The 24,528-nt window shown below is 40.3% G+C and overlaps 1 protein-coding gene across 1 annotated transcript in view; it reads right to left on the reverse strand.

Moving 5' to 3' along the window:
- The window catches only part of RFXAP (regulatory factor X associated protein), a 47,745-nt gene that overhangs the window by 21,699 nt on the left and 1,518 nt on the right, over nt 1–24,528 (reverse strand). The window lies entirely within an intron of this gene.

The following is a 24,528-nucleotide window of genomic DNA, read 5'->3' on the forward strand; positions in this document are numbered from 1 at the left end:
CAGCAATGGCAATTAAAAAAGAAAATAGTATGCACAATTTGCCTCTTGGAGGTGTTCAGTACAGTTCTGGTTCTGTCTCAAGGGTAATGACAAAACTGGAGGAGGTACAGAGATAAGGGATAAGGACAGTAAAAGGTATGGAACTGCTATATAATAAATAGACAAGTTGAATAGACTGGCTGAGAGATAACTACAGAAAAGTCTGTGAAAACAAGTGGCTAGAAAAGACAATTACAAATTTTTGTTATAACCTGTTTCATCCAATACAAAAGCAAGAGACCTTCAAACGAAATAAGCAGATGACTAGATAAAAGCAAACAAAAGAAGTGAATTTTTATACAATATTCAATCAAGCTGTGAAAAGTTTCCCTGCAGAAAGTTGTGGTTGCTACAAGTTTACATAATTCAAAGAGTGACTGGACAGTTTCATGAAAGATAACTTCAGCCAAAGTAAAATGCAAACCTGTTGTGTTATGTGCAGTGGTACTGTACATAATGGTATACAACCTATGTTTAAGATATCCATTGTGTATACCACAATTGCATTAAACAATTGCATAATACAGTTCTAATAAACATAGTGACAATATCTCTGGCTCAGGAAGTCTTCAACTGATTATTTGCTGGATGATTGCCATGAGAACATTTGGAGGAAGCACTACTGTGAGTGTAGTGTTCTTATTGCCTTCATCAAGTATGCTAACCGCTGTTCTCCTGGGGATTGTTGTTGTTTTCTTCCTTTTCTTCCTTTTTTTTTTCCCTCTCAAGAGAAAACTAGCCTTACTGAATTCAGTGCCACAATCTGCTCTATAAAATGTTTCACCAAACATCCCATAACTAGGGGATATTACCATCTGTTCCTGGCACCTTTGAAGTTTGGCTGCTGTGACAGGCACAGGATTGACTAAAATGTTGCTCCACTCCACTGGATGGTGCTTTTGTCAGTGAATGAGAGAAAAGGGAATAAAGAAGTGAGGTGCTGGGGTTTCCTAGGACCTTGTCTATCACTGCCCTTGTATTCGGATTCTGTGATTTCCAGAAGCACCAGTCTTATTATCAGTTGTTGGATATTGGCAATTTCTTAAGATCCATGTTCTGGGAAAAGGACAGTTATTGCTAAGAGGAACAAAGCTACACTGAGGCCAGATGTGCCACATGTGCTACCTGTGACAAACAGTACAGTAACACCTTTGTAAGGCTGAATCCTGGGCTAGTTGGATCCTTCTGACTCTTCTGGCCAATTTCATATCCTTAAATAACATGAGGAAAATATTTTTCTTGATCATACTGCAGTTTCTTTTTAAGCTGACTCTTTCATAGTAACATTTCTAGGAGAATTCGTTCAGAGTAATAGCTAAATATCCTAGTGAATATGAGGTTTATGAGACAAGTGTCTTGAAAAGGCTGCTGTGTTGGTTTGGAAAGGGGATTGTGGGTTTTGTAGACAGCAGCTTGCAGCCTGTCTGGCCATGCTTCCATATCCATTTACAGCTGGATCAGCAAGGAATTGGCTCCAGACTTGTGTCTGTAAACTAGGCTTGAGTCCACAGCTCCAGATCCACAGCAGGAGACTTGATTGAATCCCAGGGGTCCTGCATTAGCCACAATCAGAGTAATCAATGGAGTTCACTGTAGTTAAAAAAATATAACAGAATGTCAGTACTCTTTTTTTTTTCTTTCTTTTTTTTTTCAGAAGCTGGAGAGGAATAGGAATAACAAAACAACTAATGCACGAGCTGTTATGAAAGTGGTACTGGGAAATTGTGCTAAAATGGACACTTTTAGCTTCTTAATACCTCCATCTGATACATAAAAATCTTATGAGGGAAAAACTTCCTTGCAATATTTTGCAGTTTTTGAAGCATACAACTAGAACGAAATTGTCACTATAATTTCTTCCATCTGCTCCCTTTGGCTACAGGTACAAAACTGTCAATTCATCATACACAAAAAGAAACCTGGGGCCAAATTCTCTGTTGGCATAACTCCACATAAGTCTTGGACTTGATCTTCCCATGAAGAACTGATTTGGAAAAATTCAGTGGAAAAATAAGAGAAAAATGGAAATAGCAGTATGCGACCATCTTTTCTCATAGTTCATAGAATCAGAGAAAAGACCTCAGGATACTGTTTGTAACAGATTTCTGAGACAAATACCTTCAAGAACCAAACACCAACAAAGTACTGAAGCAGTAGGCCATTCCTATTTTTATATGTAATAAGGAATGCATGGCATTGTTTCAGTAGCAGATGCTGGATGCATTGTCATAGAATTTTAATGCTTGGCCATCCCTTTTTGCAGATTGCTGTTCTTGCTATCAGAAACACATTTCATCTCTATCTATTAATCAGTCTGTGAAATGTTTTGGAATAAAAGATGGACAAGTGGACCTGATGGGGGTCGTAGTTTTTTCATGCCATATCTAATATAGAAAGGTTTTAGAAGGGGAAAATGGGACCTCTGTTTTCTTTTGGTCTTGAAGTCTATTGTGTTTGTCAGCTGTAGTATGAGAAGATTTTCTTCCACTAAAACAATTTGAAGAGGTTATCTTTGTTACAGGAAAGTCTACAGAGATCTTCAAAGACAAAGCTTCAAAGTGAGGTGGGGCAACCCCCTCCCCAAATGTCACATTCCACATGGCGTACCTTAAGACTTGAGGATCTTGAGTGAAGTCAGGTCCAACTGTATCCACAGCAAGCAAAAGATTTTCATTTATGGTCGGTGTTGTCTCACCTGAAAAACTTTAAGCATAGTAGTCTGAGAGAGTTTTGCCTGTTTAGCCTGAAGAAGGCTCTGGGGAGACCTTATCACAGCCTTCCAGTACCTAAAGGGAGCCTATAAAGGAGAGAAATGTGACTTTTTACACAGGCAGATTGATAGGACAAGGGGGAACATTTTTAAAGTAAAAGAGAAGACATTTACATTAGATGTTAGGAAGAAATTCTTTACTAACTAAAGTGAGGCACTGGAACAGGTTGCTCAGTGAGGTTGTGGATGGCCCAAACCTGGAAGTGTTCAAGATCAGGCTGGATCAGGCCTTGAGCAACCTGATCTAGTGAGTGGCTTCCCTGCCCATGGGGAGAGGGGTGGAACTAAGTGATGTTTAAAGTCCTTTCCAATACAAGCCATTCTATGTTTCTCCAGAACTACATGGCAAATAATACTGGCATCCAAAAGAGCATTTCTATACAAACACCGTCCTATATCATTGACCTGTTATCATCAGTTACAGCAAGGATTAGCAGTGTCTAAAGCATAGGTGAGCCTCAAGTCTCTAAGAGCCATTTGTAAGAAATAGCAGAACATGCGAAATTTCTAGAATAACCATTCTGTGTTCAACTGCTGGTATTGGAACTACAAATGCGTACTATAAGCTGCAGATTCCTGTTTGGCTTGTAGCACCTGATTTTCCTGCATTAGAATGTAGATATGTACATATTTCTGAATGGCCTATGCTGGTAAGGCTCTGCCATCAACTGAAAGGATGAGAGAAAATGGCCTTAAGTTGTACCAGAGGATGTTCATATTAGATATTAGAATTATTTTTTTCCCACTGAAAGAGTGGTTAGGCATTGGAATAAGTTGACCAGGGAGGTGGTAGAGTCATTGTCTCTGGAAGAATTGCAGATGTGTCTGGATGGGGCACTTGGAGATCTGGTTTAGGGGTTATTATGATGGTGGTAGGTTGACTTTTGGACTCAGATGATCTTGAATGTCTCTTCCAATCTTGACAATTCTGTGATTCTGTGATTTTGTGATCTGACTGTGTCAATTCAGAAAACATGTATCCCAGGAATTTGCAATTACTCATAAGTCACTGCAACCCTAACAGGATCAGCATCTCTAAAACTGTAAGTTGGCAATTAATTGTTCACAGCAGTTGGTTTGTTATGACTCATGATTGACTCATAATTCTCTTGCAGATGCAGCTGGCACCAACCTCAGGAGAGGTGACTGAGAGTGAGAAAGTAAGATCTCATAATGGGATCATAATATTGGTAATGTATTCAAAAGCTGGGGAACAGGGATTTTGAAGAACCCTGTGATACAGGTCCCAGTAGCAGTTATATATCTGTCTTATATTTAGATTTCTGGAAATTAGGAATCTAACTACTACAGGGAGTTTGGACTGAAGTTGATTAGTGCTGTGACTGAAGTTGATGAGACTTCTCGGTTTAAGTTAATTTGAGAAAGATCCACAAGACCTGCTGATATGCCTCCCAGACAGGTACTATAACAAGAATTAGACCTCTAGTCTCAGCAAAGAAGTCAGAACATGTAAATTAGGAGCCAAGGCAGATGGTGTGAAGAGTTAAGGCATGGAGTTCATGAAGCAATGCAGGAATCTGCTAACACCATTGTTAGAGTGATGCAGTGGAACGCAAATGCAGGAGAGCATCCAGCACTTCATTCTGTTTTCTGCATGAAGCATAGGCATGTTCTGGGTAATTTCAATAGAGCAATCTACAAAACACAGGAGTTGGTGTATGAGGAAAGATTGGTTAAACTCCAGTCGTTTTCCACCATTAGAGATAGGAACCCAGATTAAGTGCCTCCATCAACTTGAGTGCTACATACAAGTACTTCACAGAGCAGAGTTCACCTCTTCCATGAGTCTAAATCATCCAGAAAGTGTGCAAATTAGTTTGAACACCTTCCTTGATCTCAGAGGAGGCAAGTCATCTACCCTTCCTTCCAACAGTGCATTGGCCTTAGTGCTATGTCTGTGAGAGGGTCAGGGTATCCACTGCTCCTCCCTCCAGGTGAAGCCCCTAAGCTGCCAGGAAGGTCAGCACAATGGGTTCAAGAGATGAATCCTTGAAGACACCTAAAGTCTCACAGCTGAGAAGTTTATAAGGTAAAGAAGGCCTGGGTTCCCTCCTCTGAAGTGATCACCAGCTTACAGGGTCCTTAGGTAAAACCAGAAGTTACCCTGTGAACAGGAACCCTAACCTTTAGTTCCCCATGCCCCACAGCATACTTTGTGTATTATGTAAACTGATCTTTGTAAGTCACTGCTGAATTCTGGTATGGCAGCTTTTACTGTATGGGGATTCACATAAAAAACTGCACCTCTGTGTCCCCATAGGAGGGCCAGCAAACATGCTCAAGTGCAGGATCCTGTGGAATTGGTGGGATAACAGATGTAGGGAACTGTAGATCAGGTTGCTGCTGGAGCTGGGGCTTTGGGATGACCCTTGTGATAGGACAAGAGGGAATGACTTTAAAATAAAAGAGGAGAGATTTAGACTAGATATTAGGAAGAAAATCTGTCCTCTGAGGGGGAAGAGGCACTGGAACGAGTTGCCCAGAGAAGCTGTGGACTTGGAGCAACCTGATCTAGTGGAAGGTGTCCCTTCCCAAGGCAGGGGGTTTGGAACTGAATAATCTTAAAGGCCACTTCCAACCCAAAGTATTCTATGATAAGTTGCAAGATCATTCATCTTTAGATTCAAATACAAGCAAGCACACAATCCAAGATATTTTTAGAAGTGATGCCATGGAGGATTTCAAGGGTTTTTAGTAGCCTTGCATGAACAAGCAAGTGCATGATCCAAAATATTTTTAAATGTGATGCCATGGAGAATTTCAAGGGCTTTTAGTGATCTATGTGGAGATGGAATTGCCTCAGCCCTAGACTTCTTTTCTTGCTGTGTGTACTAGCTATATGAACAAAGAAAATAAAAGATTTATTAGGAGTCTTTCATTTCTGCTTGCAAACATAGCTAGTTCTTCTAAATTAGGAAAGAAGAAGCTCAAAAAAGAAGTCTGTATAAATGTGCAGTTATTTTGTTGTATCATTAATGCCTGATGACCTAGCTACTTATAAAACCACACTTTCTTATTAAGAGGCATAATGATGGCCCAGGGAGATGGCCAAGATCATGGTAAGGATTAAATAGAAGTAAAGTAGTAACAACAGTCCATTTCAGAGGCAAATGAAGATAAGGAGAAAACAGCAGTTACTGGATTCCCTGTTCTACAACAAATAACTGGATGCAGAGAGTTTGTGCTCAGCTTTCTGCTTGTCTGCCACACCACGATGTGCTGTCAAAGGATCACCCAGAGCTACTCAGTGAATGGAGCCATCAGGGTTGCTCCTGTAGCAGAGCTGCTGGTGTGTTCCCTGGCAGGTCACACACTCACAGAGCAGCACAAAGCCCGCATCCAGACCCAAATCGTGACAATGATGTCAGGCAACAGTGAGGAGAGAGAAAAAATTTCATGAAGTTTCTCATCATCTGAATTGAACTGTCAAAGCTTTGATTCATGCCAAGGGTTCTGCTTGTACAGCAATTTTCTGTGCTGCCTAATAATGCATGTCGGAGGCATTTTATTGGGACCCTCTTTTAGGATGTGCCAGCTGTGTGATCAAGTACTCTGAAAAGTTCAGTGATTACACTGCTGCAGGCTTTCAAGAAACCAAGCCATCAGGAACAATTTATGGCCCAGCTCTCTCTTTACTTCCATGTTTTGCTCCTGATGAGATGCAGAATCCCTGAGGGCCTGGTCTTATATCATGTGAATGAGTAAAGCTTTGAAAAATTGATATTTTATAAAATCCATTTAACTGATAACACTACACAGTCACCTTCCAAGCTTCTTTGACTGTCCCGCATCTCTCATTCTGATTTGAAATTGATTTTGTTCTTCAGAAGTACACAGTAATTCCCAGTGCTGATTTTTACTGATAGCTTATACTACAGCTCAGCTGTGCTGCCCCTGAATTTCTAATCAGCTTAGCAATGACAGAACTGCTGTCAGAGAATTACGCTACACCTATTTTATATTCAAAACTAGACAAGCAAAAAAAAAAAAAACCAACCCATAAAAATATTTTCCTATACTTTATCATAAAAAATAGGATAAAATAAAAAGAGGTGTACACTTTTCACCCATGGGGCATCTTCTGCTAATCCCTGGAAGTTAGCAGAAGGAATGACTGGCTGCATGAACAAGTTACTGCAGGGTAAGTTTATACCACAGCTGCTATTCTGATGTGAGAGTTGTCAGAATGATTTCAACCCACAGCCAACATGAGGTAGCTTAGCCTGTACTCATGAAGATACAAAACCACTTGACACTTGACCACAATTTAAAGAGCAGTCATTGCAGTTGCAAAGCCACAGCTTGTGTCGCCTGCCAGTTGTTTGTGTTGCTGCATTCAAAGTATCAGAGAGGTTATCATTGAAGTGGTCTCCTCAGGATGCTTAAATGCTGTAAACAGAAATAAGAGATGGTGTTTAGTTGCATTTTTGGATGCATATTTATCATATTCCTAGTTTCTTTTCTGCACAGACTGGTCAAAGACTTCCTGATGACCTTTAGCAAACCACTTTGGCTCCAATCCTCAGAGATAATTAGTCCCATACTTCCACTGAATTAATGATTAATCAACTTTGGTGGTCTAGGATTAATCCTTCATTTCCTCAACTAAGGAATAATAGCAGGAGGCAGTAACATCCTTGTTATCCTTTTTGTCTATACTGCCTGTAGTGTGTTTGGGAATGAACCACAATTACTGCAGTGACCACACTGTACTGTAGATCTAGATTTGAAGTAGGTGTTTTTGTGTTTTGGGTTTGTATTGTTTTTCCTCAGAGTGATAGAGTGGGAGGAGACCATGCTATGAGGTTTTGTAGAGACAAAAAGCATTTGTCTCCTCTGATGGCTGTCACTTTGAAACCAAACCATCTCATTTAAACTTTGTAAAAATGGCCAGCTACTGATCGTCACATTCAAATGTTTATTCATCTGTTTGCCCAAGAAGGGATTTATGCCACATTTGCTTAGCAGTCAGAGAGGAATGAAGCTCTCCGTGACACTTATTTTGGATTTTGATGACTAAACAAACTTACATCTTGTGAACTGGATGCAAACCTACTCTGAAAGAATCTAACCTTTTTTTCATTCTAGGTACATTGGCACCATGGATGCCTCAAGACCATTTAACATTTTTAAATCAGTGAGAAGATTAATTTAAAACCTGAAATGGATGCACTTTTTGTCTCTAATCTCTGTAATGAGCAAAACCTGCATTTCAACAGGACAAATAGGTTTAATTCTCAATAATTGTGTGTATGAGGACTGAGACATCCTTCAGTTTGGGTTTACCTTTCTCTGAAAAGCATTAATCTATTGTGAAAGAGCAGTGAATAGTATGCAGAGTATTAGAGGGGACAAGTTCCTTTCTAGTCCTCTGCTCTCAGTGAGCCTGTGTCAAGTCACACATCAAGTTAGCCTAATCACATGAAGTTGCAGAATTGTGCAGGGATGTAGAGAACAGCAACACTGCAAGAGAAATAAAGAGATCCTGGCTCACCAGCCTGTGCTGAAGGTCTTAGGATGACTTATCTTCTAGTAGTGCCAAATACCAAATTCAAAGTGGTGCTACCACTAGCACACATTGATGGTATGTCAGCATTGTATGTGGGTTTTATGTCTTTTTGTGTGAACTAGCACAGGGTTAACAAGCTTAGGAAAGTAGTCTGACAGAGTATGAACCTACAATCTGCCAAGATGCTGAGACATCCCCTTAGTGTTTCAACTGTCCAGCACTCTGGATAGATTTCAGTTTTGGTTCTCGGTGACACAATACAGCATTTACATTCCTGTAGTTTTAGAAATAATTGTCCCTTAAGAAAATCCCCAGGGATTTTGAAGGCAAAATTTAGGTGCTCCTGGATTTAGAAAGAGATTTATTTATTCAGGAAGACAAAATGAACATTGTGTCTTGAATTGAAGGCATCCAACAAAAAGGAATATGCAATTTGGTTTATCCCCACATTTAAAATTACAAATGTGAGCAAAACATGCTTTCTCATCAGACAGCTCATTCTTGGGTTAAAAACCAGTTAGAATAAATGTTCTTAAGGTTCTGTGAAGGAGCTAAAATGACTGTGCATCCTTTGTGACTACCATCACACTGAAAACAACAGCTGGCACTTAAAGAAACTGCTTACAGTAAACAAATCACTTTAGCAGGTGTACACATATTGATTCTTTAAACAGAATAATTTGTCTCTTTCTAGAAAAGATCTGCCATCTTGTATTACAAAGGAACTCTAGTAACTAGTTAGTTTTATTCTATTTTTAAAAATTATGATTCATTAGGTCCAAAATATTTTTTCCCCAAAGCCTATGAGAGTTTGTCTGTACTAGCAGGAGAATGGAAAAATTCCTTAATTCTATAATTCTATAGTTCTTAATTCTATAATTAACTAATCACTGAAGATTTAACAGCAAATGCTGTTGCTCTACCCGCCATTGCTATGGCTTCATTAATTTTACAGAATATATCAGAGTGCATTAGTCCGATGTATTGTCAAAAATAATTATTGTGCAGTCATGCTCTGTAAAGCAGATATGTAAAAATGCCATCTTCTTACACACAGATCATTCCTGTGAGCATACTGTCAGATCTGCCTATTTTGTGGCAGAAATACTCTTTTATGTGTTTCAGTTCTTCAAGCACCTTGTTTACATAATATCAATAACACTGAATGTGTTGAATCCCTCGAGGGCATTCTCATCACTGTGATCACTGAACCTGGGGTCATGGAGTTGTACACAAATTTTAGAAAAGCACAGCTGGGGGATCTTAGTGCTGATGAATCTTGAGTGAATTCACAGCTTGATTTTCCATAGGCATCAAAGCAGACATAATGAGAAGATAATCTAGTCTGAGTTTTAGAAAGCAGGCAGAATTTCCAGGGCTAGCAGAGTACATCTCTACTGACAGAAGCAATGTGTTTGATCTGAAAGTAATTAAGCTATAACAAATGTGGAACCTCAGAATGCCATTTTAAATGTCTTCCATTTTCAAATCACACTGTAAAATTAATCTCCAAGTGTCCAATGTAACATTTTATTGTGCAAGAGCCTTGTTTTAGTGAGGGTACTCTCTTAATCATGGTGCTTCATTTCTTTATTAATTCACATAACATAACATTACAGGATGTCCATCTTTGTTCATTATTGACTTCATCCTTAAACCCTAAGTAACTTAGTTTCATCAGAAATATCACACCAACCTATTACCCACCTACTCTTCCAGCTCTTTCCCTTTTTATGTCAAATACCAAAATATCTCCCTCCAGTCTGAAAAGCAAACAATTGCTCCTGTTTAGTTTTCTATCTCTTTGCCATCCATAAAAGTACTGTCCTCCTTGCTCTGTTGTTGTGTAGTTCCCTAAATGATCTTTGGCAATGGGCTTAGTCAAGTCTTTTGGAAATCTGAGCAGTTAGAATGACCTTGATAATCTCCATCCATACTCTTGTTCAATCATTTAAAGACCTTGTTCATAAGGCAATATTTCTCCTCCTAAAAACCTTGATTATTCTGCTCAATTAGATAACTTTTATTCAAGTGTCCACTAATTCTAATCTTCATTATACTTTCATTTAATTTGCCTAGCAGAAGCATCAGGATTACAGACCTAGAGTTCCTCAAATCTCCTCCAGAGTCTTTTTCAAAATTGTCATCACACCAATTTGCCACCCTCCAGGTTTTTGGTATGAAAACAATCCAGCACAACAGCTTCCCAGACTACTGTGATTTATTTATTCATAGAAATATAACAAGCAGAGAGAACAATATTGAAACAAGCAGAGCCTTTATCCTTTTCCTTCCTTCCCAACTCAGTTATTTTATTTTAAAATTTAGGTTCCTCAAGACTTACCCAAGCAAGTCATCATACAACATATTTTGTCAGTGCCTCTGCTAGTCTTACTGCAGCCAGTTGCTGGCAAGTCACCTCTTTTGATTTCTTCAGGAAAATGTATAACTCTTTAATAACCTTGGGGAGCAAGTTTCAGTCTTGGTTACACCATTATTTAACTTGGTTTGGAGCTTTGATATTCCCATTTTGCAGAAAATAGCTAATTGTTTTATCTCTGTTTCTTTTTTTCCTCCCTCCTGGACTCTTTCTATCTCTCTTTGCTGTCCTTCCTACTTGCAGCAGGTTACCAAGGCAAGCCAGTGTTTGCTCCACTGTGCCATAGCTATACTGTACAAGTACCTATGAAAATATTCATAATATTGCCTGTGCACTCTCCTTGGGTTCAGACCTGTCCCACAATGGAGCTCTGCAGATGAACTTCAGGTGGCTTGAGTAGTCTCTGCTGGTTTCCCAGCATGGGCCATGAAGCCAACAGGACAGAACTGGGAGACAAAATCTGCACATGTTTCAGAAGCCAGCCAGCAAAAAGGAAAGCATCCTGCTCTTAGTTCATGTAGTGGTAAAAAGGAGCTCAAAGCCCAGCTTAGGAGGGCAGAGGATCACAAGGTAGCAGAGTACAACACTCCCATGGCATGAGCTACTTCTAGAGTCACAGGTTTCTGATAGGAATCATGAAAACATAGTTTTATAAAGGCAAAGTGCAGCTGATGCTTCCCTGAAGTTGGAACACAGCCTTCCACTGCTGTAAATGACTGTTCATGCTGCTGAAGAGATTTCAGTAGATTTTGACAACCTGCACTTGTTCTGTGCTTGATGAACATTGGAAACAAGGGCAAGTGTGGAAGCAAAGGATTCCTCAGCTCCCCACTCTTTGTGCAGTCCCCTAGGGTGCAGCCAAGCTGATGGATGGTAATAGGCATCTGTGCCTTACGCCTTACAGTTTAGCAACTCGATGTGCTGGGCTTGGCCACAATTATCTTTGCATAATTAGCAGAAATGACAAAAGCAACCTTTAATTCGATGGCTGCCATTAATTTTACTTAAATGAGAAACAAATGTGCAGGTAAGTGCAGAGTTTCAAGCGTTCCCCAAGATACCAATTAAATTGTAAACTACATTAAACAATAAAAAATTACCAGGGAAGAGATTAATATTCACAGCACTTTTCAAACTAACTGTGTAGGTGCTTGCACAGCCCATGCTTGGCAAATGGCCTGAAGGCAACCATAAGCCCCAATCCAATGCTATTAAAGAGGAAGAGCGACAATCAATGGATTAAACAATAGCCAGGGGACTTTGAAGAGAGCTTTGAAACAAGGGAGAAGTCAGCCTGGAAAGGAATATAAAAGAAGCTGAAAATTGGGTTGGGGGAAATACCTTGAAGGGTAACAATCAGTAGTCAAACCTGGTTTGACACTGCCAGAATCTGCCCTGCCAGCATTGCTACCACCACTTACCTCAAACAGATCATCATCCTTATGGAATTCCTCATGGAGCTGGTGCTCAACACGTGCCATGGCTGGATGAGGCACAAGAAGTGGGGACCCAAACTGAAGGTGCATATAAAGGGGCTTGGGAAAGGAACCTTTCTTAGCCTATAGGAGACATGGTTTATCTCTGGTTTATTTATACCAATAATGGTATGGTTTTTATTGATTTGGAATGTACTGCAGGTGAGTTATATGTCATTAGTAAATCAATACATTGCTTTAATCCTTATTTGGCTTAAATTATGAGAGCTGGACAGTTTTCCCCTGCTTCATTATTTGGACAGTGGATGATAACAGTAGAAAAATCTTTCCATTTCTTCTTTGCTAAAGAAACTTTTCAACTATCTGGTGGCTAATTTTGTATAAAGTGGGTGGAACTCACTTCATCACACACTGATGAAGAAGCTGCACTAGCTGCACTGTGAGTTAAAAAAAACCAAACAAACCAAAAGAGAGTGTTTAAACAAAGTAGAGTGTTTAAAAAAAACCTTTTTTTTTTTCCTGCACTGCTGTTTGCAGCTATTGCACAAAGAAAAAAAAAAGGTCTTTGATCCCTGTTTGGTAGGACTTGATTTGTGCAAAGAAGGGAGATGCAAAGCTTATGCACTACATCTGCTCTGTGACAGTTTTGCAAGTGAGGCCTTCAGAGAGCAGAGGTTTGTGGAAGTCACCTGCCCCAGGGTAAACCTCTGCAGTGGCAATCTGAGCTGGTCAGTCTGGGCTCCCTTACTGCCAATTTGTCTCATCTTCAGTAGGAGATGCTTACCCTTAAGTAGCAGTTAGTAACAAAAAACCCCACAAGCCCAAACCCCAAAGCCAACCAAAGAAAAAGAACCCTACCCTGACATAATGGAAATTCTTGAAAGTCATTTTGATGCACAGTTGCACAGCTTGAAAAAATAAGGTTTTCTCACATTTTATCAGGTGGTGGGTAAAAGAGATGGCTACTTAACACTGAGTGTGTGTGGCTTTTGTTTGCTGTGGGGACAGTGGTTAGAGGGCCTCTAGACAGAGGTTTAGAGACACAAAGAACATCTATGCTCTAAAAAAATATTCAAAAGAGAGCAATCCTGGATTCAAGACAATGAGGTCCAATCCAAGGTTTGCTATATACCTCTAATATGACCTTGGAAAAGACATTTAACATCCAACTTGAACAACCTAATCAGTTATCTGCAAAGAAGAAAAAATAGCTGTGGGATGGGGTTTTCTTCCCTCTCATTTTGTTTAGATTGAGCATACTTTGGGATTGCCCTATGCACTGTTGCAATTTCATTTGGGGCTGCAAGTACAATAAACAAGTGCAACAGTCTGTTTCAGGAGTAGTGCTGGTAAACAGAATCTGAGATGAGGATGTCTGCACTGAAACACATTGCAAAGGTATCCTGGTCTAGTACATCTCATGGTAAGGTCTAACTCTGACACCCAAAAGCCAGGGATTTCCAATGCCTAACACAAGGACTCAGCAGGCAGTAAGTGGGGACTACACAGCCTGATTGAAGCAGGAAGGACTTCAACACTGTGAAAAACTGTTGCTTTCTGAAATGGATGAGCAGGGAAACAGAGTGCAAAAGTAATGCTTTGGTGAGGGCTTTCAGTACATGCAGTAAGCCCAACACTTCTGTAAGTTCAATGACCTTCCCACATTTCTTTTCCATTTATGCAAATGTATTCATGCTTCAGATTCAGATCCACACTGAGACCCAGGCTGGATTGCAAAATGTTCCAAAAAACCTTTCAAGAAGATTTTCCTTTTATTACTCTCATAGAATGTGCTTCAATTAAAAATTATCTACTACTTTAAGAGGTAGCTTTGCAAGTCATTGCAGAAGATACTCTACTTGATAACTGAGACAAGCCACAGATTTGAAAACAACACCTGGAGTGGTTTAAATAAAACTGAAGCATTTTTTTCCACCTTGAATAATGCAGTCAGGCTTGAAATGTGGTATCTGATGCTCTATTAACTTTTCCTTTAGAAAGGCAATCACTTTTTTAGGTAGTCTTCTGTCAAAATCTTTGTGTTTAAAACAAAGGAAAGTAGAACACAATGCTGCTCTACTCTGGTCACCTCAGAGGGCATGACACCTTGTGGTAAGACAAATGCCTCTGATATGACAAAATACCTTGAAGTATTTATTGTCACTCCTGAATTTAGTGTAGCAAATAATTATAACACCTTGGCAGGGCTGAGATAAGTTGAATTCGTGATTCTGCAGCTAAACAGAAGAACTGAGATTAAAGAAAACCTACTCCAATAGAACAAAATAAAAAGAAAGAATTGACTAAGGTTTTTAAGGAAAAGGGTGTAAGTAGACAAAACTAGTAGAAATTGGAAATGATTGAAGGACAAATGAAAAATACAACACATGTTACAACACATGTTAATGAAGGCCACTTCCTGCCTGAAAAAAGGCTGCCACATAGGAAAACATCCAGAAATTCGTGAGGGGACTAAATTTCGCACAAGAGTTTAATCTGGCTATAAAAAGGTTATGTCATAATGAGAAAGGAAAATAGGAGCATTTAGGAAGTAAAGGAGATCTAATAAAAGACCTGTTAATTGCCAAACCAGACATGGACTCCCGGAAAATATAAACATGAAAAAGACAGTCAGTTCAGGTCATATGGGGACTGTGGTATTTATGCAGCAAATGTAAGGTTTAATTGGGAGCAGCCACATTGCCAGTTCCTGCAGAGCCTGAGCCAGCTGAGATGGTGTCTGGGAGAAGCCATCAATCCCAAATAGCTTCAATGACACTCTCAGACTGGGATGTGCTTTCCAGACAAAGACTGTCTGCTGGAACGCGGCAGAAAAGGAACAGTTTGCAAGAGACTTCCAACAGTGGTTTAAGGGTTGGACCAGGAAAAGGTGGATGAAGAACAATGAAGAGACTGCCTGTTGGTGGTGTTTACCTCAGGGTGCCGGAAACTTCTCAGAAGGCAACTGAAGCTCTAAGTTGTGTGTGACCAAGAAGAGAAAATCAGATGCAGTTTGGTTTCTCTGGAAGGGAGGAACAATCCTGGCAGTTATATTTGGATGAGGATAAGCTACCATCTCACTTTATGCAGTGGAGGGGATTCTGAGAAAAGAAAACCCCTGATATCTGTGAAAGGAAAGCAGGAACCACTGAGGACAGTGCTACAGACATTTCCTGTCCAGTGCAGCAGTCTGTAACTCTCCCAGCTGTGTCTGCCCCACAGTATCTCATGGCTCCATACATGTGCTTCCCAGGCATTCTTCTTGTTCCCAGGCCCCGGCTCTGCCTGAAACAAGCAAAATTAGGGAAAAGAAAAGCAGGGGACGTAACAGCAGCAGGTCTTCTTTGAATGTAACATGCCTAATTCTGTTGACAGCTCTGACACTCTACACCAATATAATTACATTTCTGTAATGCATTAGATGGAGTCATTTATGAAATATTACTCAGATAATTGTCTTGATAGTTACTTTGACAGGGATAAAACCTCCCTGAATTGTAAACAAAGGGCAATGATAGACATTGATGTGTTGGGTTGGAGCTTGGTGGCTTACTGCTGAGACTGCTATTACATGCAGGCTTGTTTAATGATCTGAATGAAGGTGTTAACAGAGCATTAAAAAAAATCCTGAGGGTGAGCTGAAATGGAACAAGATGAGCACAGTGGAGGCAAAGCACTCATGAAAGAACCTTAAAAGAAAAGATGGTTTGGGATTTGGATTTAGAGTGGACCAGGGTCCAGTTTTCTGACTATACCATGCACAACATTCCTCTGCCCAGGTTTTCAAGGGTGCTGATTGATTCCAGACTCACACAGGTGATTTGGAGCTAAAAAATCATTAAATGTGAGGTTACTATGAGATATGGCCAGTTTGGGTCTCTTTATGCAGAAACATCCTCTTGCAAAGTAGGAATCCTGCAAATACTGTCTGTGACTCTGGGGTTGCAGGAGCCGCAACACTGAGTGGGATGCTGAGCATCTTCCTAGAAGAGATTGGAGAATTCAGAGAAGAGTGACAGAAGTGGCTGGGAGGATTGAGGAGTTTGGTGGCGTACACACAAGCACACAAAAATAGAGGTGTATGTGAGAGTGAGAGAAAGTAGAATGAGCTAATTTCTCATTGTCAACAAACATTTGCAGGATGTCAGGCAAATTTGTGCTTCATCCATATGTACTGAAAACCATCACTGAGAAACTTGTTTTGGTCCATAGCTTTGTGAAATCATAGCCTTGGCAAATCACAGAACCTGCACTGAAAGTGTTTCTTTAATGTTTTTAATCCAGACTTTACTACTGGATTTTGCAGGGCAGCAAAATAATCGCTAAATGATAAAGATGACTTGTTAATTGAAATTCTGTAACTCAACCCTGTAAATCCAAAAATCTTTGGGCATTTCCAGAAAACCAGGATGTGGTGGTGAAGAGGTTTAACTATTCAGATGGGGGGAGGGGGGGCACGGGGGTATGAAAAGAAAATAAAATGTATCTGAAATAATGTTTTCAGAATGCATATTTTAGGCTAATACAAGCAAGAAAGAGAAAGAATTCTTTCAGAGGTGATCCCATCCCATAAAGCCTAGGTTTCTAGAAGTTCACTTTACAATTCCTTCACTGTGCATACTCAACAATGAGTAGTTTTATTTGCAGCATCCACCCTGGGATGTCTGTCTGTCTGTCTATCTATCTATCTGTCTGTCAACTTATCTTTAAAACAAATTAATACCAAACTGAAGAAATTAAATAGTCCCAGTGAATGGTAATAGAGTATGTAACAGTGGTAAGGGCATTTCGATAAAAGGGCTCAGAACTGTGGCAGCACCAGCTTTAAAGGTTGTAACTAATTGATCTAACCTATTAAACATACTGCCTAAAATGGTATTTACAGCACTTCCTGATTTAACTGTAGAGACTCTCCCATTGCATGCTCATCAGGTAGGCTCACTGAATTTTCTAGGACTCAGGAGATGCTTGGAGAATAATTGCTGATAGAAATTCAAAACCCAAATGAGCCTCTGTATGTTGATATCCAGATGAGAGGTATGTAGCTAAAAATAACCTTTGTCAACCGTGTTTTTTTTATGCACCAGCTCCACTTGAAATTTGCTACAGACAACCAAGATGAGCAGAGTCTGCTTGCAAGGAATATTTTTCCCTCCCCCTTTGATCTAAAGCAGATGTTACAGATTATCAGCGGAAGGCCTGTGTTGCATGCTAAGAAAGTCAGTACTGCTCAGTAAAGGGTATTGGTAAAGATAACGTGAGAGGGGATAGGCCATGTATTACTGCTGTCAAATTACCCAACTGTTCCACTGCAGTTTTTATTGCAGAGGTTTTCTAGGCTTAGCATAAAGTATCATGTACATAGGACAGGTAACAATTTCAGGAAAAACAAAGGAACTAGGAAAATCCAAAGAAAATAGGAAAATGGGGTATTTCCTGAGGTACCTCCATACAAGGGGAGGAAGCTGAAGTCACTGTCATGTTTCACCTGAATAAAACCCAACATACTTTAGGTCATTGCTGATGTTTTTGAGTCCCGTCTTTCCCCCCATGGAGGCTGAATTAATGTATAATATGATTAGATCCATCCTGTGGACAACTCACCAATACCTATCCCATAATGGAAATTATCTACTCTTCCTCTGCACCACTCTGAGGGTCTCTGTATGGCAGTGCACACAGTTCAGCTCCTGACTCTCAGGTTCTCAAAGCAGATGTTTTACACATTTTCAGAGATGTGGTTTTCTGAATACAAATTAGTAGAAGTGGCAACGGAAATGGCAATCGGTGGTATTTGTAACTCAAATGAAAACATTCACATTTACCAATTGCTCTGTTTCTGGAGCTCTAATATAATGTTAGCTATTTTTCTTGTCTGATTACATTCTCATTCCAGTATATATTTCTTTTTCCCTTTAAAAGTCAGTAACTTGGTCTCTAAACAGCGGAAAAATTAAACACCAATTAGAGCAATTAGAAAATCACTAATTTTGTCTGCTGAGTCTGGTTCTGCATTCCCTTTAGATGCGTAACTTCCAAGGAGGTCAACAGGAGGTCTGTGTGCAAACATGCATTAGGATCTAGTCATAAAGGAAAATTTGATTAAGGTTTTATAAATAAATGACTTTTTTTTTTCCTTGATTGATGAAATAATTGAAAAAAATTAATCACAGGTCTATTTGAAGTACATTTTCTTCACAAAAAATTATTCAGTTTTGAAAAAAATAATTTAAAATCTCCTTTTTAAACGGGATTGTTTAAACAGGTTAATCAAGATTGTTTCATTTAATCTTTAGCGACATGCTTTGAATACTTCATTCTAAAATAGATATGTCTGAGTCACCTTTAAATATAGTGCAAAACAATCTGAGAACAGTGCTTGTTTCCAAAATGTTGTAAAAACATTTCAACTAATAATGGTATTCATTTAATTCAAATAATTTTGACAGAAATGCATCAAGCTCATTACAGTAAACTGTGACCTGTGTTTTCCAGTGAGCAGAGAAGACTGGAAATATCTGCACAGGACTCTGCTGCAGATTTGGCTGCTTGGAGGCTAATTCCAGTAGGATCACTGCCCAGTGCCTGCACATTATTTGTTTCAGAAACAGGACAGGTATCTTTTTTTCTGCTGAAAACCATGCTTCCTACCCTGGTTTCCAAGCTGCTGCATTGTTTTAAGCATAGAAATTTTAAGTTATCTTTAGATTTAATGGAGTAGTAGAAAGACTGAGGGGAACAATTGGGTTTCTTCACTGTAAATCCTGTGATCTTTGAGGATGATGTACAGCAAAATCAGTCTCTCACTTCTGTACTCTGCCTGACTCTCATTCTCCTTCTGTTTCTTTATTCTCTTTGCCACAGACCTCATAGCAGCAGACATTTCCAGTCTAACACAAGTCAGCATCTTCAGACACAAGTGAGGGATATAAACCTCTTTTTTTGCTTTCCTTCCAGGCAAGAAAAAGGTTAGATAACTAGTTCAGGTGCCCACGAGGCTGTCCTAAGGCACTTATAGCTGGTCACTGTGCAGACGTTCACAGGAGTCACACTGTCTCCAGCAGCTCCTACAGCATCCTGGCTGCTGGGGAGAGGGAGGGAAGTGGATGGCACTCACTGGCTCTGGGCATGTGAGGATGCCAGGACAGTCCCTGAGGCTGTCTCGAGGGGGTGTATGTGGAAACAGAGGAGGAGCAGATCCTGCTTGCTCAAATTCCCCTCAGAGCTCATGGATCCCAAAGGCAGAGTCCACCTGCCCATTGTTCCTTGTCTGCAGAGATGGCTTTGTTTCTCCATCCTCTCTGGCACATTTCCTGCAGCAGCTGAACACACATGGGCAGAGAAGATACCATGCTCCCCAAACATTTAATCATATCCATTTTCCTAATTATCCTTCCATTTCTCTATTTTGCATGTTGGGTTTCTAGTTGTAAATAGGAAGCAATTGGTGGATGGGTGGTTTGCCTCAAAACATAACTATTTTTTTTCCTTTTGTTTTCTGCAAGTTTTTTTCCCTAAGATAGAAAGACAGAAGAGGTGCAAATTCAGTTCAGTTCTAGCTAGACAATTTTCAACTCCTTTTGCTTATTCTGTTTATTTATTTGTATACCTATTTATTTATATATCCAATTCTATTCTCCTTAAAACTTTCTTGGTTTTGGCTCTTCACGTTTCCCTCTGCTGGGATCCATCTTTGGGGAAGGAAACCAAGGAGCATCCCAGAGGACCATCCCAGCAGGATTGCTGTAAGAGGACAGCTACTCAGATGGACTAGGGTGCAGGAGGGAGCAATAGCAGAGTTCTGCTTTTTTGATAACCACTGAACAAATCCAGATGACAAAGGATAGGAGCACCCAAGCTGAGCAAAGGTCGGTCTGTCTTCCTGATTTTCCCACTTTCATTTTCCCTGTGCAACAACCCTTTTATTACAGCATTATAATCCAACATTAAAATTATAATTTTCTGTAATGCAAAATCAGGAAGGTTTTTTTTTTTTTTTGCTGCCTTCTCTTCCACTTCAGCTGAAAGCACTCTGATTTCTAGTACCCAACTAATTACTTTTGATCTTGCCAAAGTTCAAGTTACAGTATCTGATATTTTTTTTCATCACAGCAAGCTCTGTTTCCACTGAATGAATACTGATGAGTTAGACACTAGAAAGTGCCTTTGGTCAAATAACATGCTTAGTTCTGAATTCTCAGTAGATCTAAGCAATTATAAATCTGTCAGCATAATCTTCTTTACTTTCAAAATTAGCTACAATGTTTTGTAATAAATTTCTAAAACTTTTATCAAGAGGTTTTTTTCTGAAAGTTGGTTTTTCTTTTTGTAGCATAGGGCTGCAGGGTCCCTTTTCAATGTACACATTTATCTGGGCATGGTCCTTCCAGATCCTCCCTGGGCCACCAGCCCATGAAAGAGCAGATGAAGAGGGACAATGTGGCAATGTGGGAGGGAATCTGTGTACTCAGTACCCTTTCTAGGCAGGATGGGACCACAGGATCTCACTTTACCCACTGTGAAGCTCAGACTTGCCCCTCACTTGACATCAGTAGGACTGATAGTCTCTTACAACAAACACCATGAAATCTGGACCACCTGGAATTGTCTGGCAGATCTCAGCCTTTAACTCACTGTTAGGAGCAGATATTAGGGTTGCCCTTTTCCCCTACAGGCACTTGTTGTCATAGTGATGGCTGAAATGGCAAATTTAGGCATTTCTTCAGGACTATAACATAGGACCATAATCTGAAATAGTGTATTTGCGAGGTTCTCCAAAATAGAAAAGTTAGTGAAGGAAAATTATTCCTGCAGAAATACAGTGACATGTTCACTCAGAAGTTAACTTAGGAATAAAACCAACATCAAAGCATGAATGGAAACTGAAAACCACGAAGCGGCTCCTCTTTTAAAGAAACTACTGAAAATGTGCATTAGTTGTTCTTCAGACTTCTTACTGTGGAAACTGGGCACACTCCTATGGGTTTTCCAGCAATGTTACAATACCATGCAAAATTAAATGTGAGGATAGAGGTATTTCTCACCTGGAAAAAGCCCTCTCTGGACATGTAAAGAACAGTTTCTGAAGAGCATCCAGGGAACTGGAGCAGGATTTGCCCTGAATGAACTACACAGGGAATCTCCATCATAAATGTGTCCTTTACACCAATTTCTTACGTGTCAGCAACTGCTGAGCCCAAGCTCAAGAAAAAGCCACGCAAGTGATTTATGGGTTTTGGCTAATATTATTCTAAAAAAAACGACAAACCGATGCCTGTGCTGAAGGAACAGTGAGGGCACAATTCATTAACTAGAAGCTTAGTCTCCATCTTATATCTAATCAATAATACTCTGTAACAAAAATGAAAAAAGAGAGATGTAACTGTACTCTGGGACCAGGTCTATATGACCAGATCAGCATTCAGAGTTAGAAGTGAAGCTACATAAGTAAATATGTGTGGCAAAAGAATGCCCTGACAGACACCTATACTTGTTTATTGAGGAGAGAAATATTTGAATAGAGTAATTTTTTGTCCCCTAAAACAGTAGAATGTCTTACCTAGAAAAATCTGTGGGCAAAAATAATTATGCCAGCACAGCTGGCATAAAATGCTCCATTTTTTACAATTCAATTATATAGCTTTTCTCTTTAGAAATAGATATTTTGGCAAAAAAAATTACAAAGGAAAAATTCTAACTTTGTTTGCAAAAAGTTATACATTAGATTATACTTTTTAAAAGTTTAATTTTCTGCTTCTGATTTTTTAAACTGAAGCTGTTTAAAGACATGTATTGTATTAAAACTGCATGTTTTGGTGCTCAAACAAATGCAGCCATTCTGCTGCTGTCTATAAGGGACAGAAGGTGAAGTGAAACTATGCCAAGGAGCCAGTCCAATTTTCAGAACCACCTGGAGATTTTATACATTGATAGCCTACAAGCCACCAGTCCTTGTCAGACTTTCAGTGGATGATCAGCTCCCACTGATCTAAACCAAAGAAAACAGAAGTGAAACATAGCTCAGCTCACCTGGGTCTTGATGTCACCTCCATGGTGATTATCATGATTACACTAATGGGCTTACCTGCCCTTGGAAAGGGGTACACAGGAGGTTGATGCTGCTTTCATCTCCAAAGCACAGTGCTGGGAGGAGCTGGGAGAACACCTGTATCTGGCATCAGGAAAGTGACCTTGGCCAAGCCCCTCTTGGACAGTTTGGGCGTTGTGAGCGAGCCAAGAGCTTTGTGGAGCAGCGGTGCGAGCACTGGGCTGTGTTCCGCTGGCACATCAAACTGCCCGGCAGCACTGAGGTGTAAAGCAGCTTGAGGAATGCTCCAGGCAAGCAACCCATCTTTTCTTGGAGAGAGAAAAAAAAAAGGGCTCCTTCAGGCTACTTTTGCGCCCTGCATTCGGGGCATGTAATTGTCCGCTGTAGCCACAGAGCGGGGCCCTTGTCTTTGGGAGCCTGCGGAGGGCAGGGGATGCGGAAAGGTCACTGAGCCCGGAGCAGCCGGGCTGGAGCTCACCAGGTCTCCTTGGACAGCTGGAGCAGATGCAGTACAAACAGGACTAGCAAGAAGAATAGGAGGTACATGGAGCTTGTAAATAATCTTCCCACGTAGGTGTCTTTGCAAGGGCTCTCACCAAAAAATAAAAAACGCTGAAGGGAAAAATCTCAAGTACAGTGGGACATGATGTTCCTTGGGGATTCAGCCTTGCTGGAGTACCATGAGGGGAAGGCAAACCAGCTGCACAGAAGAGGAGTAACGCTTGCTCCCAGGGTAAAAGACTTGTTGGAAATCCAGACAAGACTTTCAGCTTACAGAGACAAACCTTTCAAGTGAGCTGGCAGAGAAGGGCTGAACACTGAAAATAATTTCAGTGGAATAAACTCTCCACGGAGCTGAAGAGTTTCTAAGTGAAAAGCATGACAGTGTTTCAGGATGGGAATAATGTGGTAATCTTCTTATATGTGGTAATCTTCTTAACCCATTAAATATAATGGGTTAACTTGACAGTAGGGCTGAGGTGACAAACTGTGCAAGAGAGTCTCAGATGTAGAGGCTGCTATATATTTCAGGTACTCTGATTAAATATGCTTGAATGGACCATATTTGGTGAACTAAAGCAAAATAATTTTTCTGCATTTTCCAGAAACTCCTTCAGTTCTTTCCTCATCCTTGTTTTGTTTATATTCTTTTTCTATAGATTTACAGGTATACTTTGCAACTACCTGATACTGTGCAGTCTTGGAGTCATATCATAACAAAGTTAATGGCAGTGTTTGAGTTAGAGGGCTCAGTAACAACTGAAAACAGCTCAAGGAAAAAGCTGACTGTGAAATGTGAGCCCACACCACAAAAAGGCAGTGGAGAAGCTGGAAAAGTATTTGGCTGCAGGGAGGAGGGGGAGCTGAGCAGCTCTTCAGCAACAAATTATTGAAATAATTACCTCCCAGTAAAGATACTGCTTACTCAGCTCCAGGGATGAGAAAACACATCCGGAGGAGGTAGCAAGCCAGAAGCCTCTGAGTTTTTGCACTGACATGAAGGGGGCTGCCTGAGGATTGCTGGATCCAGTCGTCTTGCCCAAAGCAGGGTCAGCTGCAAGCAGGTCAACACATGAAAGCACCACAGCCTCTCTGGACAATCTGTGCCAGTGTTTGACTACCCCCTCAATAATCTATTTTCTTGTGGAATTTCATGTGTTTCAGTTTGGCCTCTTCTCCTGTTGTGGACACCACTGGGAAGGCCCCAGCTACCTCTTCTTCCTTCTTTCCATAAGGTATTTATATACATTGATTAGATCCTTCAGAGCCTTCTATAGACTAAACGGTCCCAGCTCTCTCAGCCTCTCCTCATGTGAGAGATGCTCCAATCCCTTAATCATCTCAACAGCCCTGAGCTGGGCTCAGTGCAATATCTCCATATCTCTCTCTCTTCTTCTGGGAACCCAGAACTGGACACAGCAAAAAATATCCCTGTAACTCTAGTTGGAATAGAGTAGTAGAATATTTTCAGCTGGAAGGTATCTACAGTGATCATCTAGTATAACTGTCTGACCACTCTGGGGCTGACCAAAATCTAAAGCATATTGATAACAGCATTGTCCAAGTGCTTTTTAAACACTGACAGGTTTGGGATATCCACCACCTCCCTAGGAAGCCTGTTCCAGTGTTCTCAGGTTAACTTAGGCTCAGATTCTCAGGTGGATTTCTTTTCTTCTTCCTCTTTTCTTTTTTTCTTGAAGAACTGGTGCTTAACAATCCCCCAAAATGCCATTGTGCTTTTTGCCTGTGGCTTCTCCTGATGCTATTTTGTTGGAACCTACTTGTTTCTATTCAAATCTGTCCTGAAGAGAACAGGTGCAACTC

Source organism: Agelaius phoeniceus, chromosome 2, assembly GCF_051311805.1.
Source record: "Agelaius phoeniceus isolate bAgePho1 chromosome 2, bAgePho1.hap1, whole genome shotgun sequence".
Classification (NCBI taxonomy): domain Eukaryota; kingdom Metazoa; phylum Chordata; class Aves; order Passeriformes; family Icteridae; genus Agelaius; species Agelaius phoeniceus.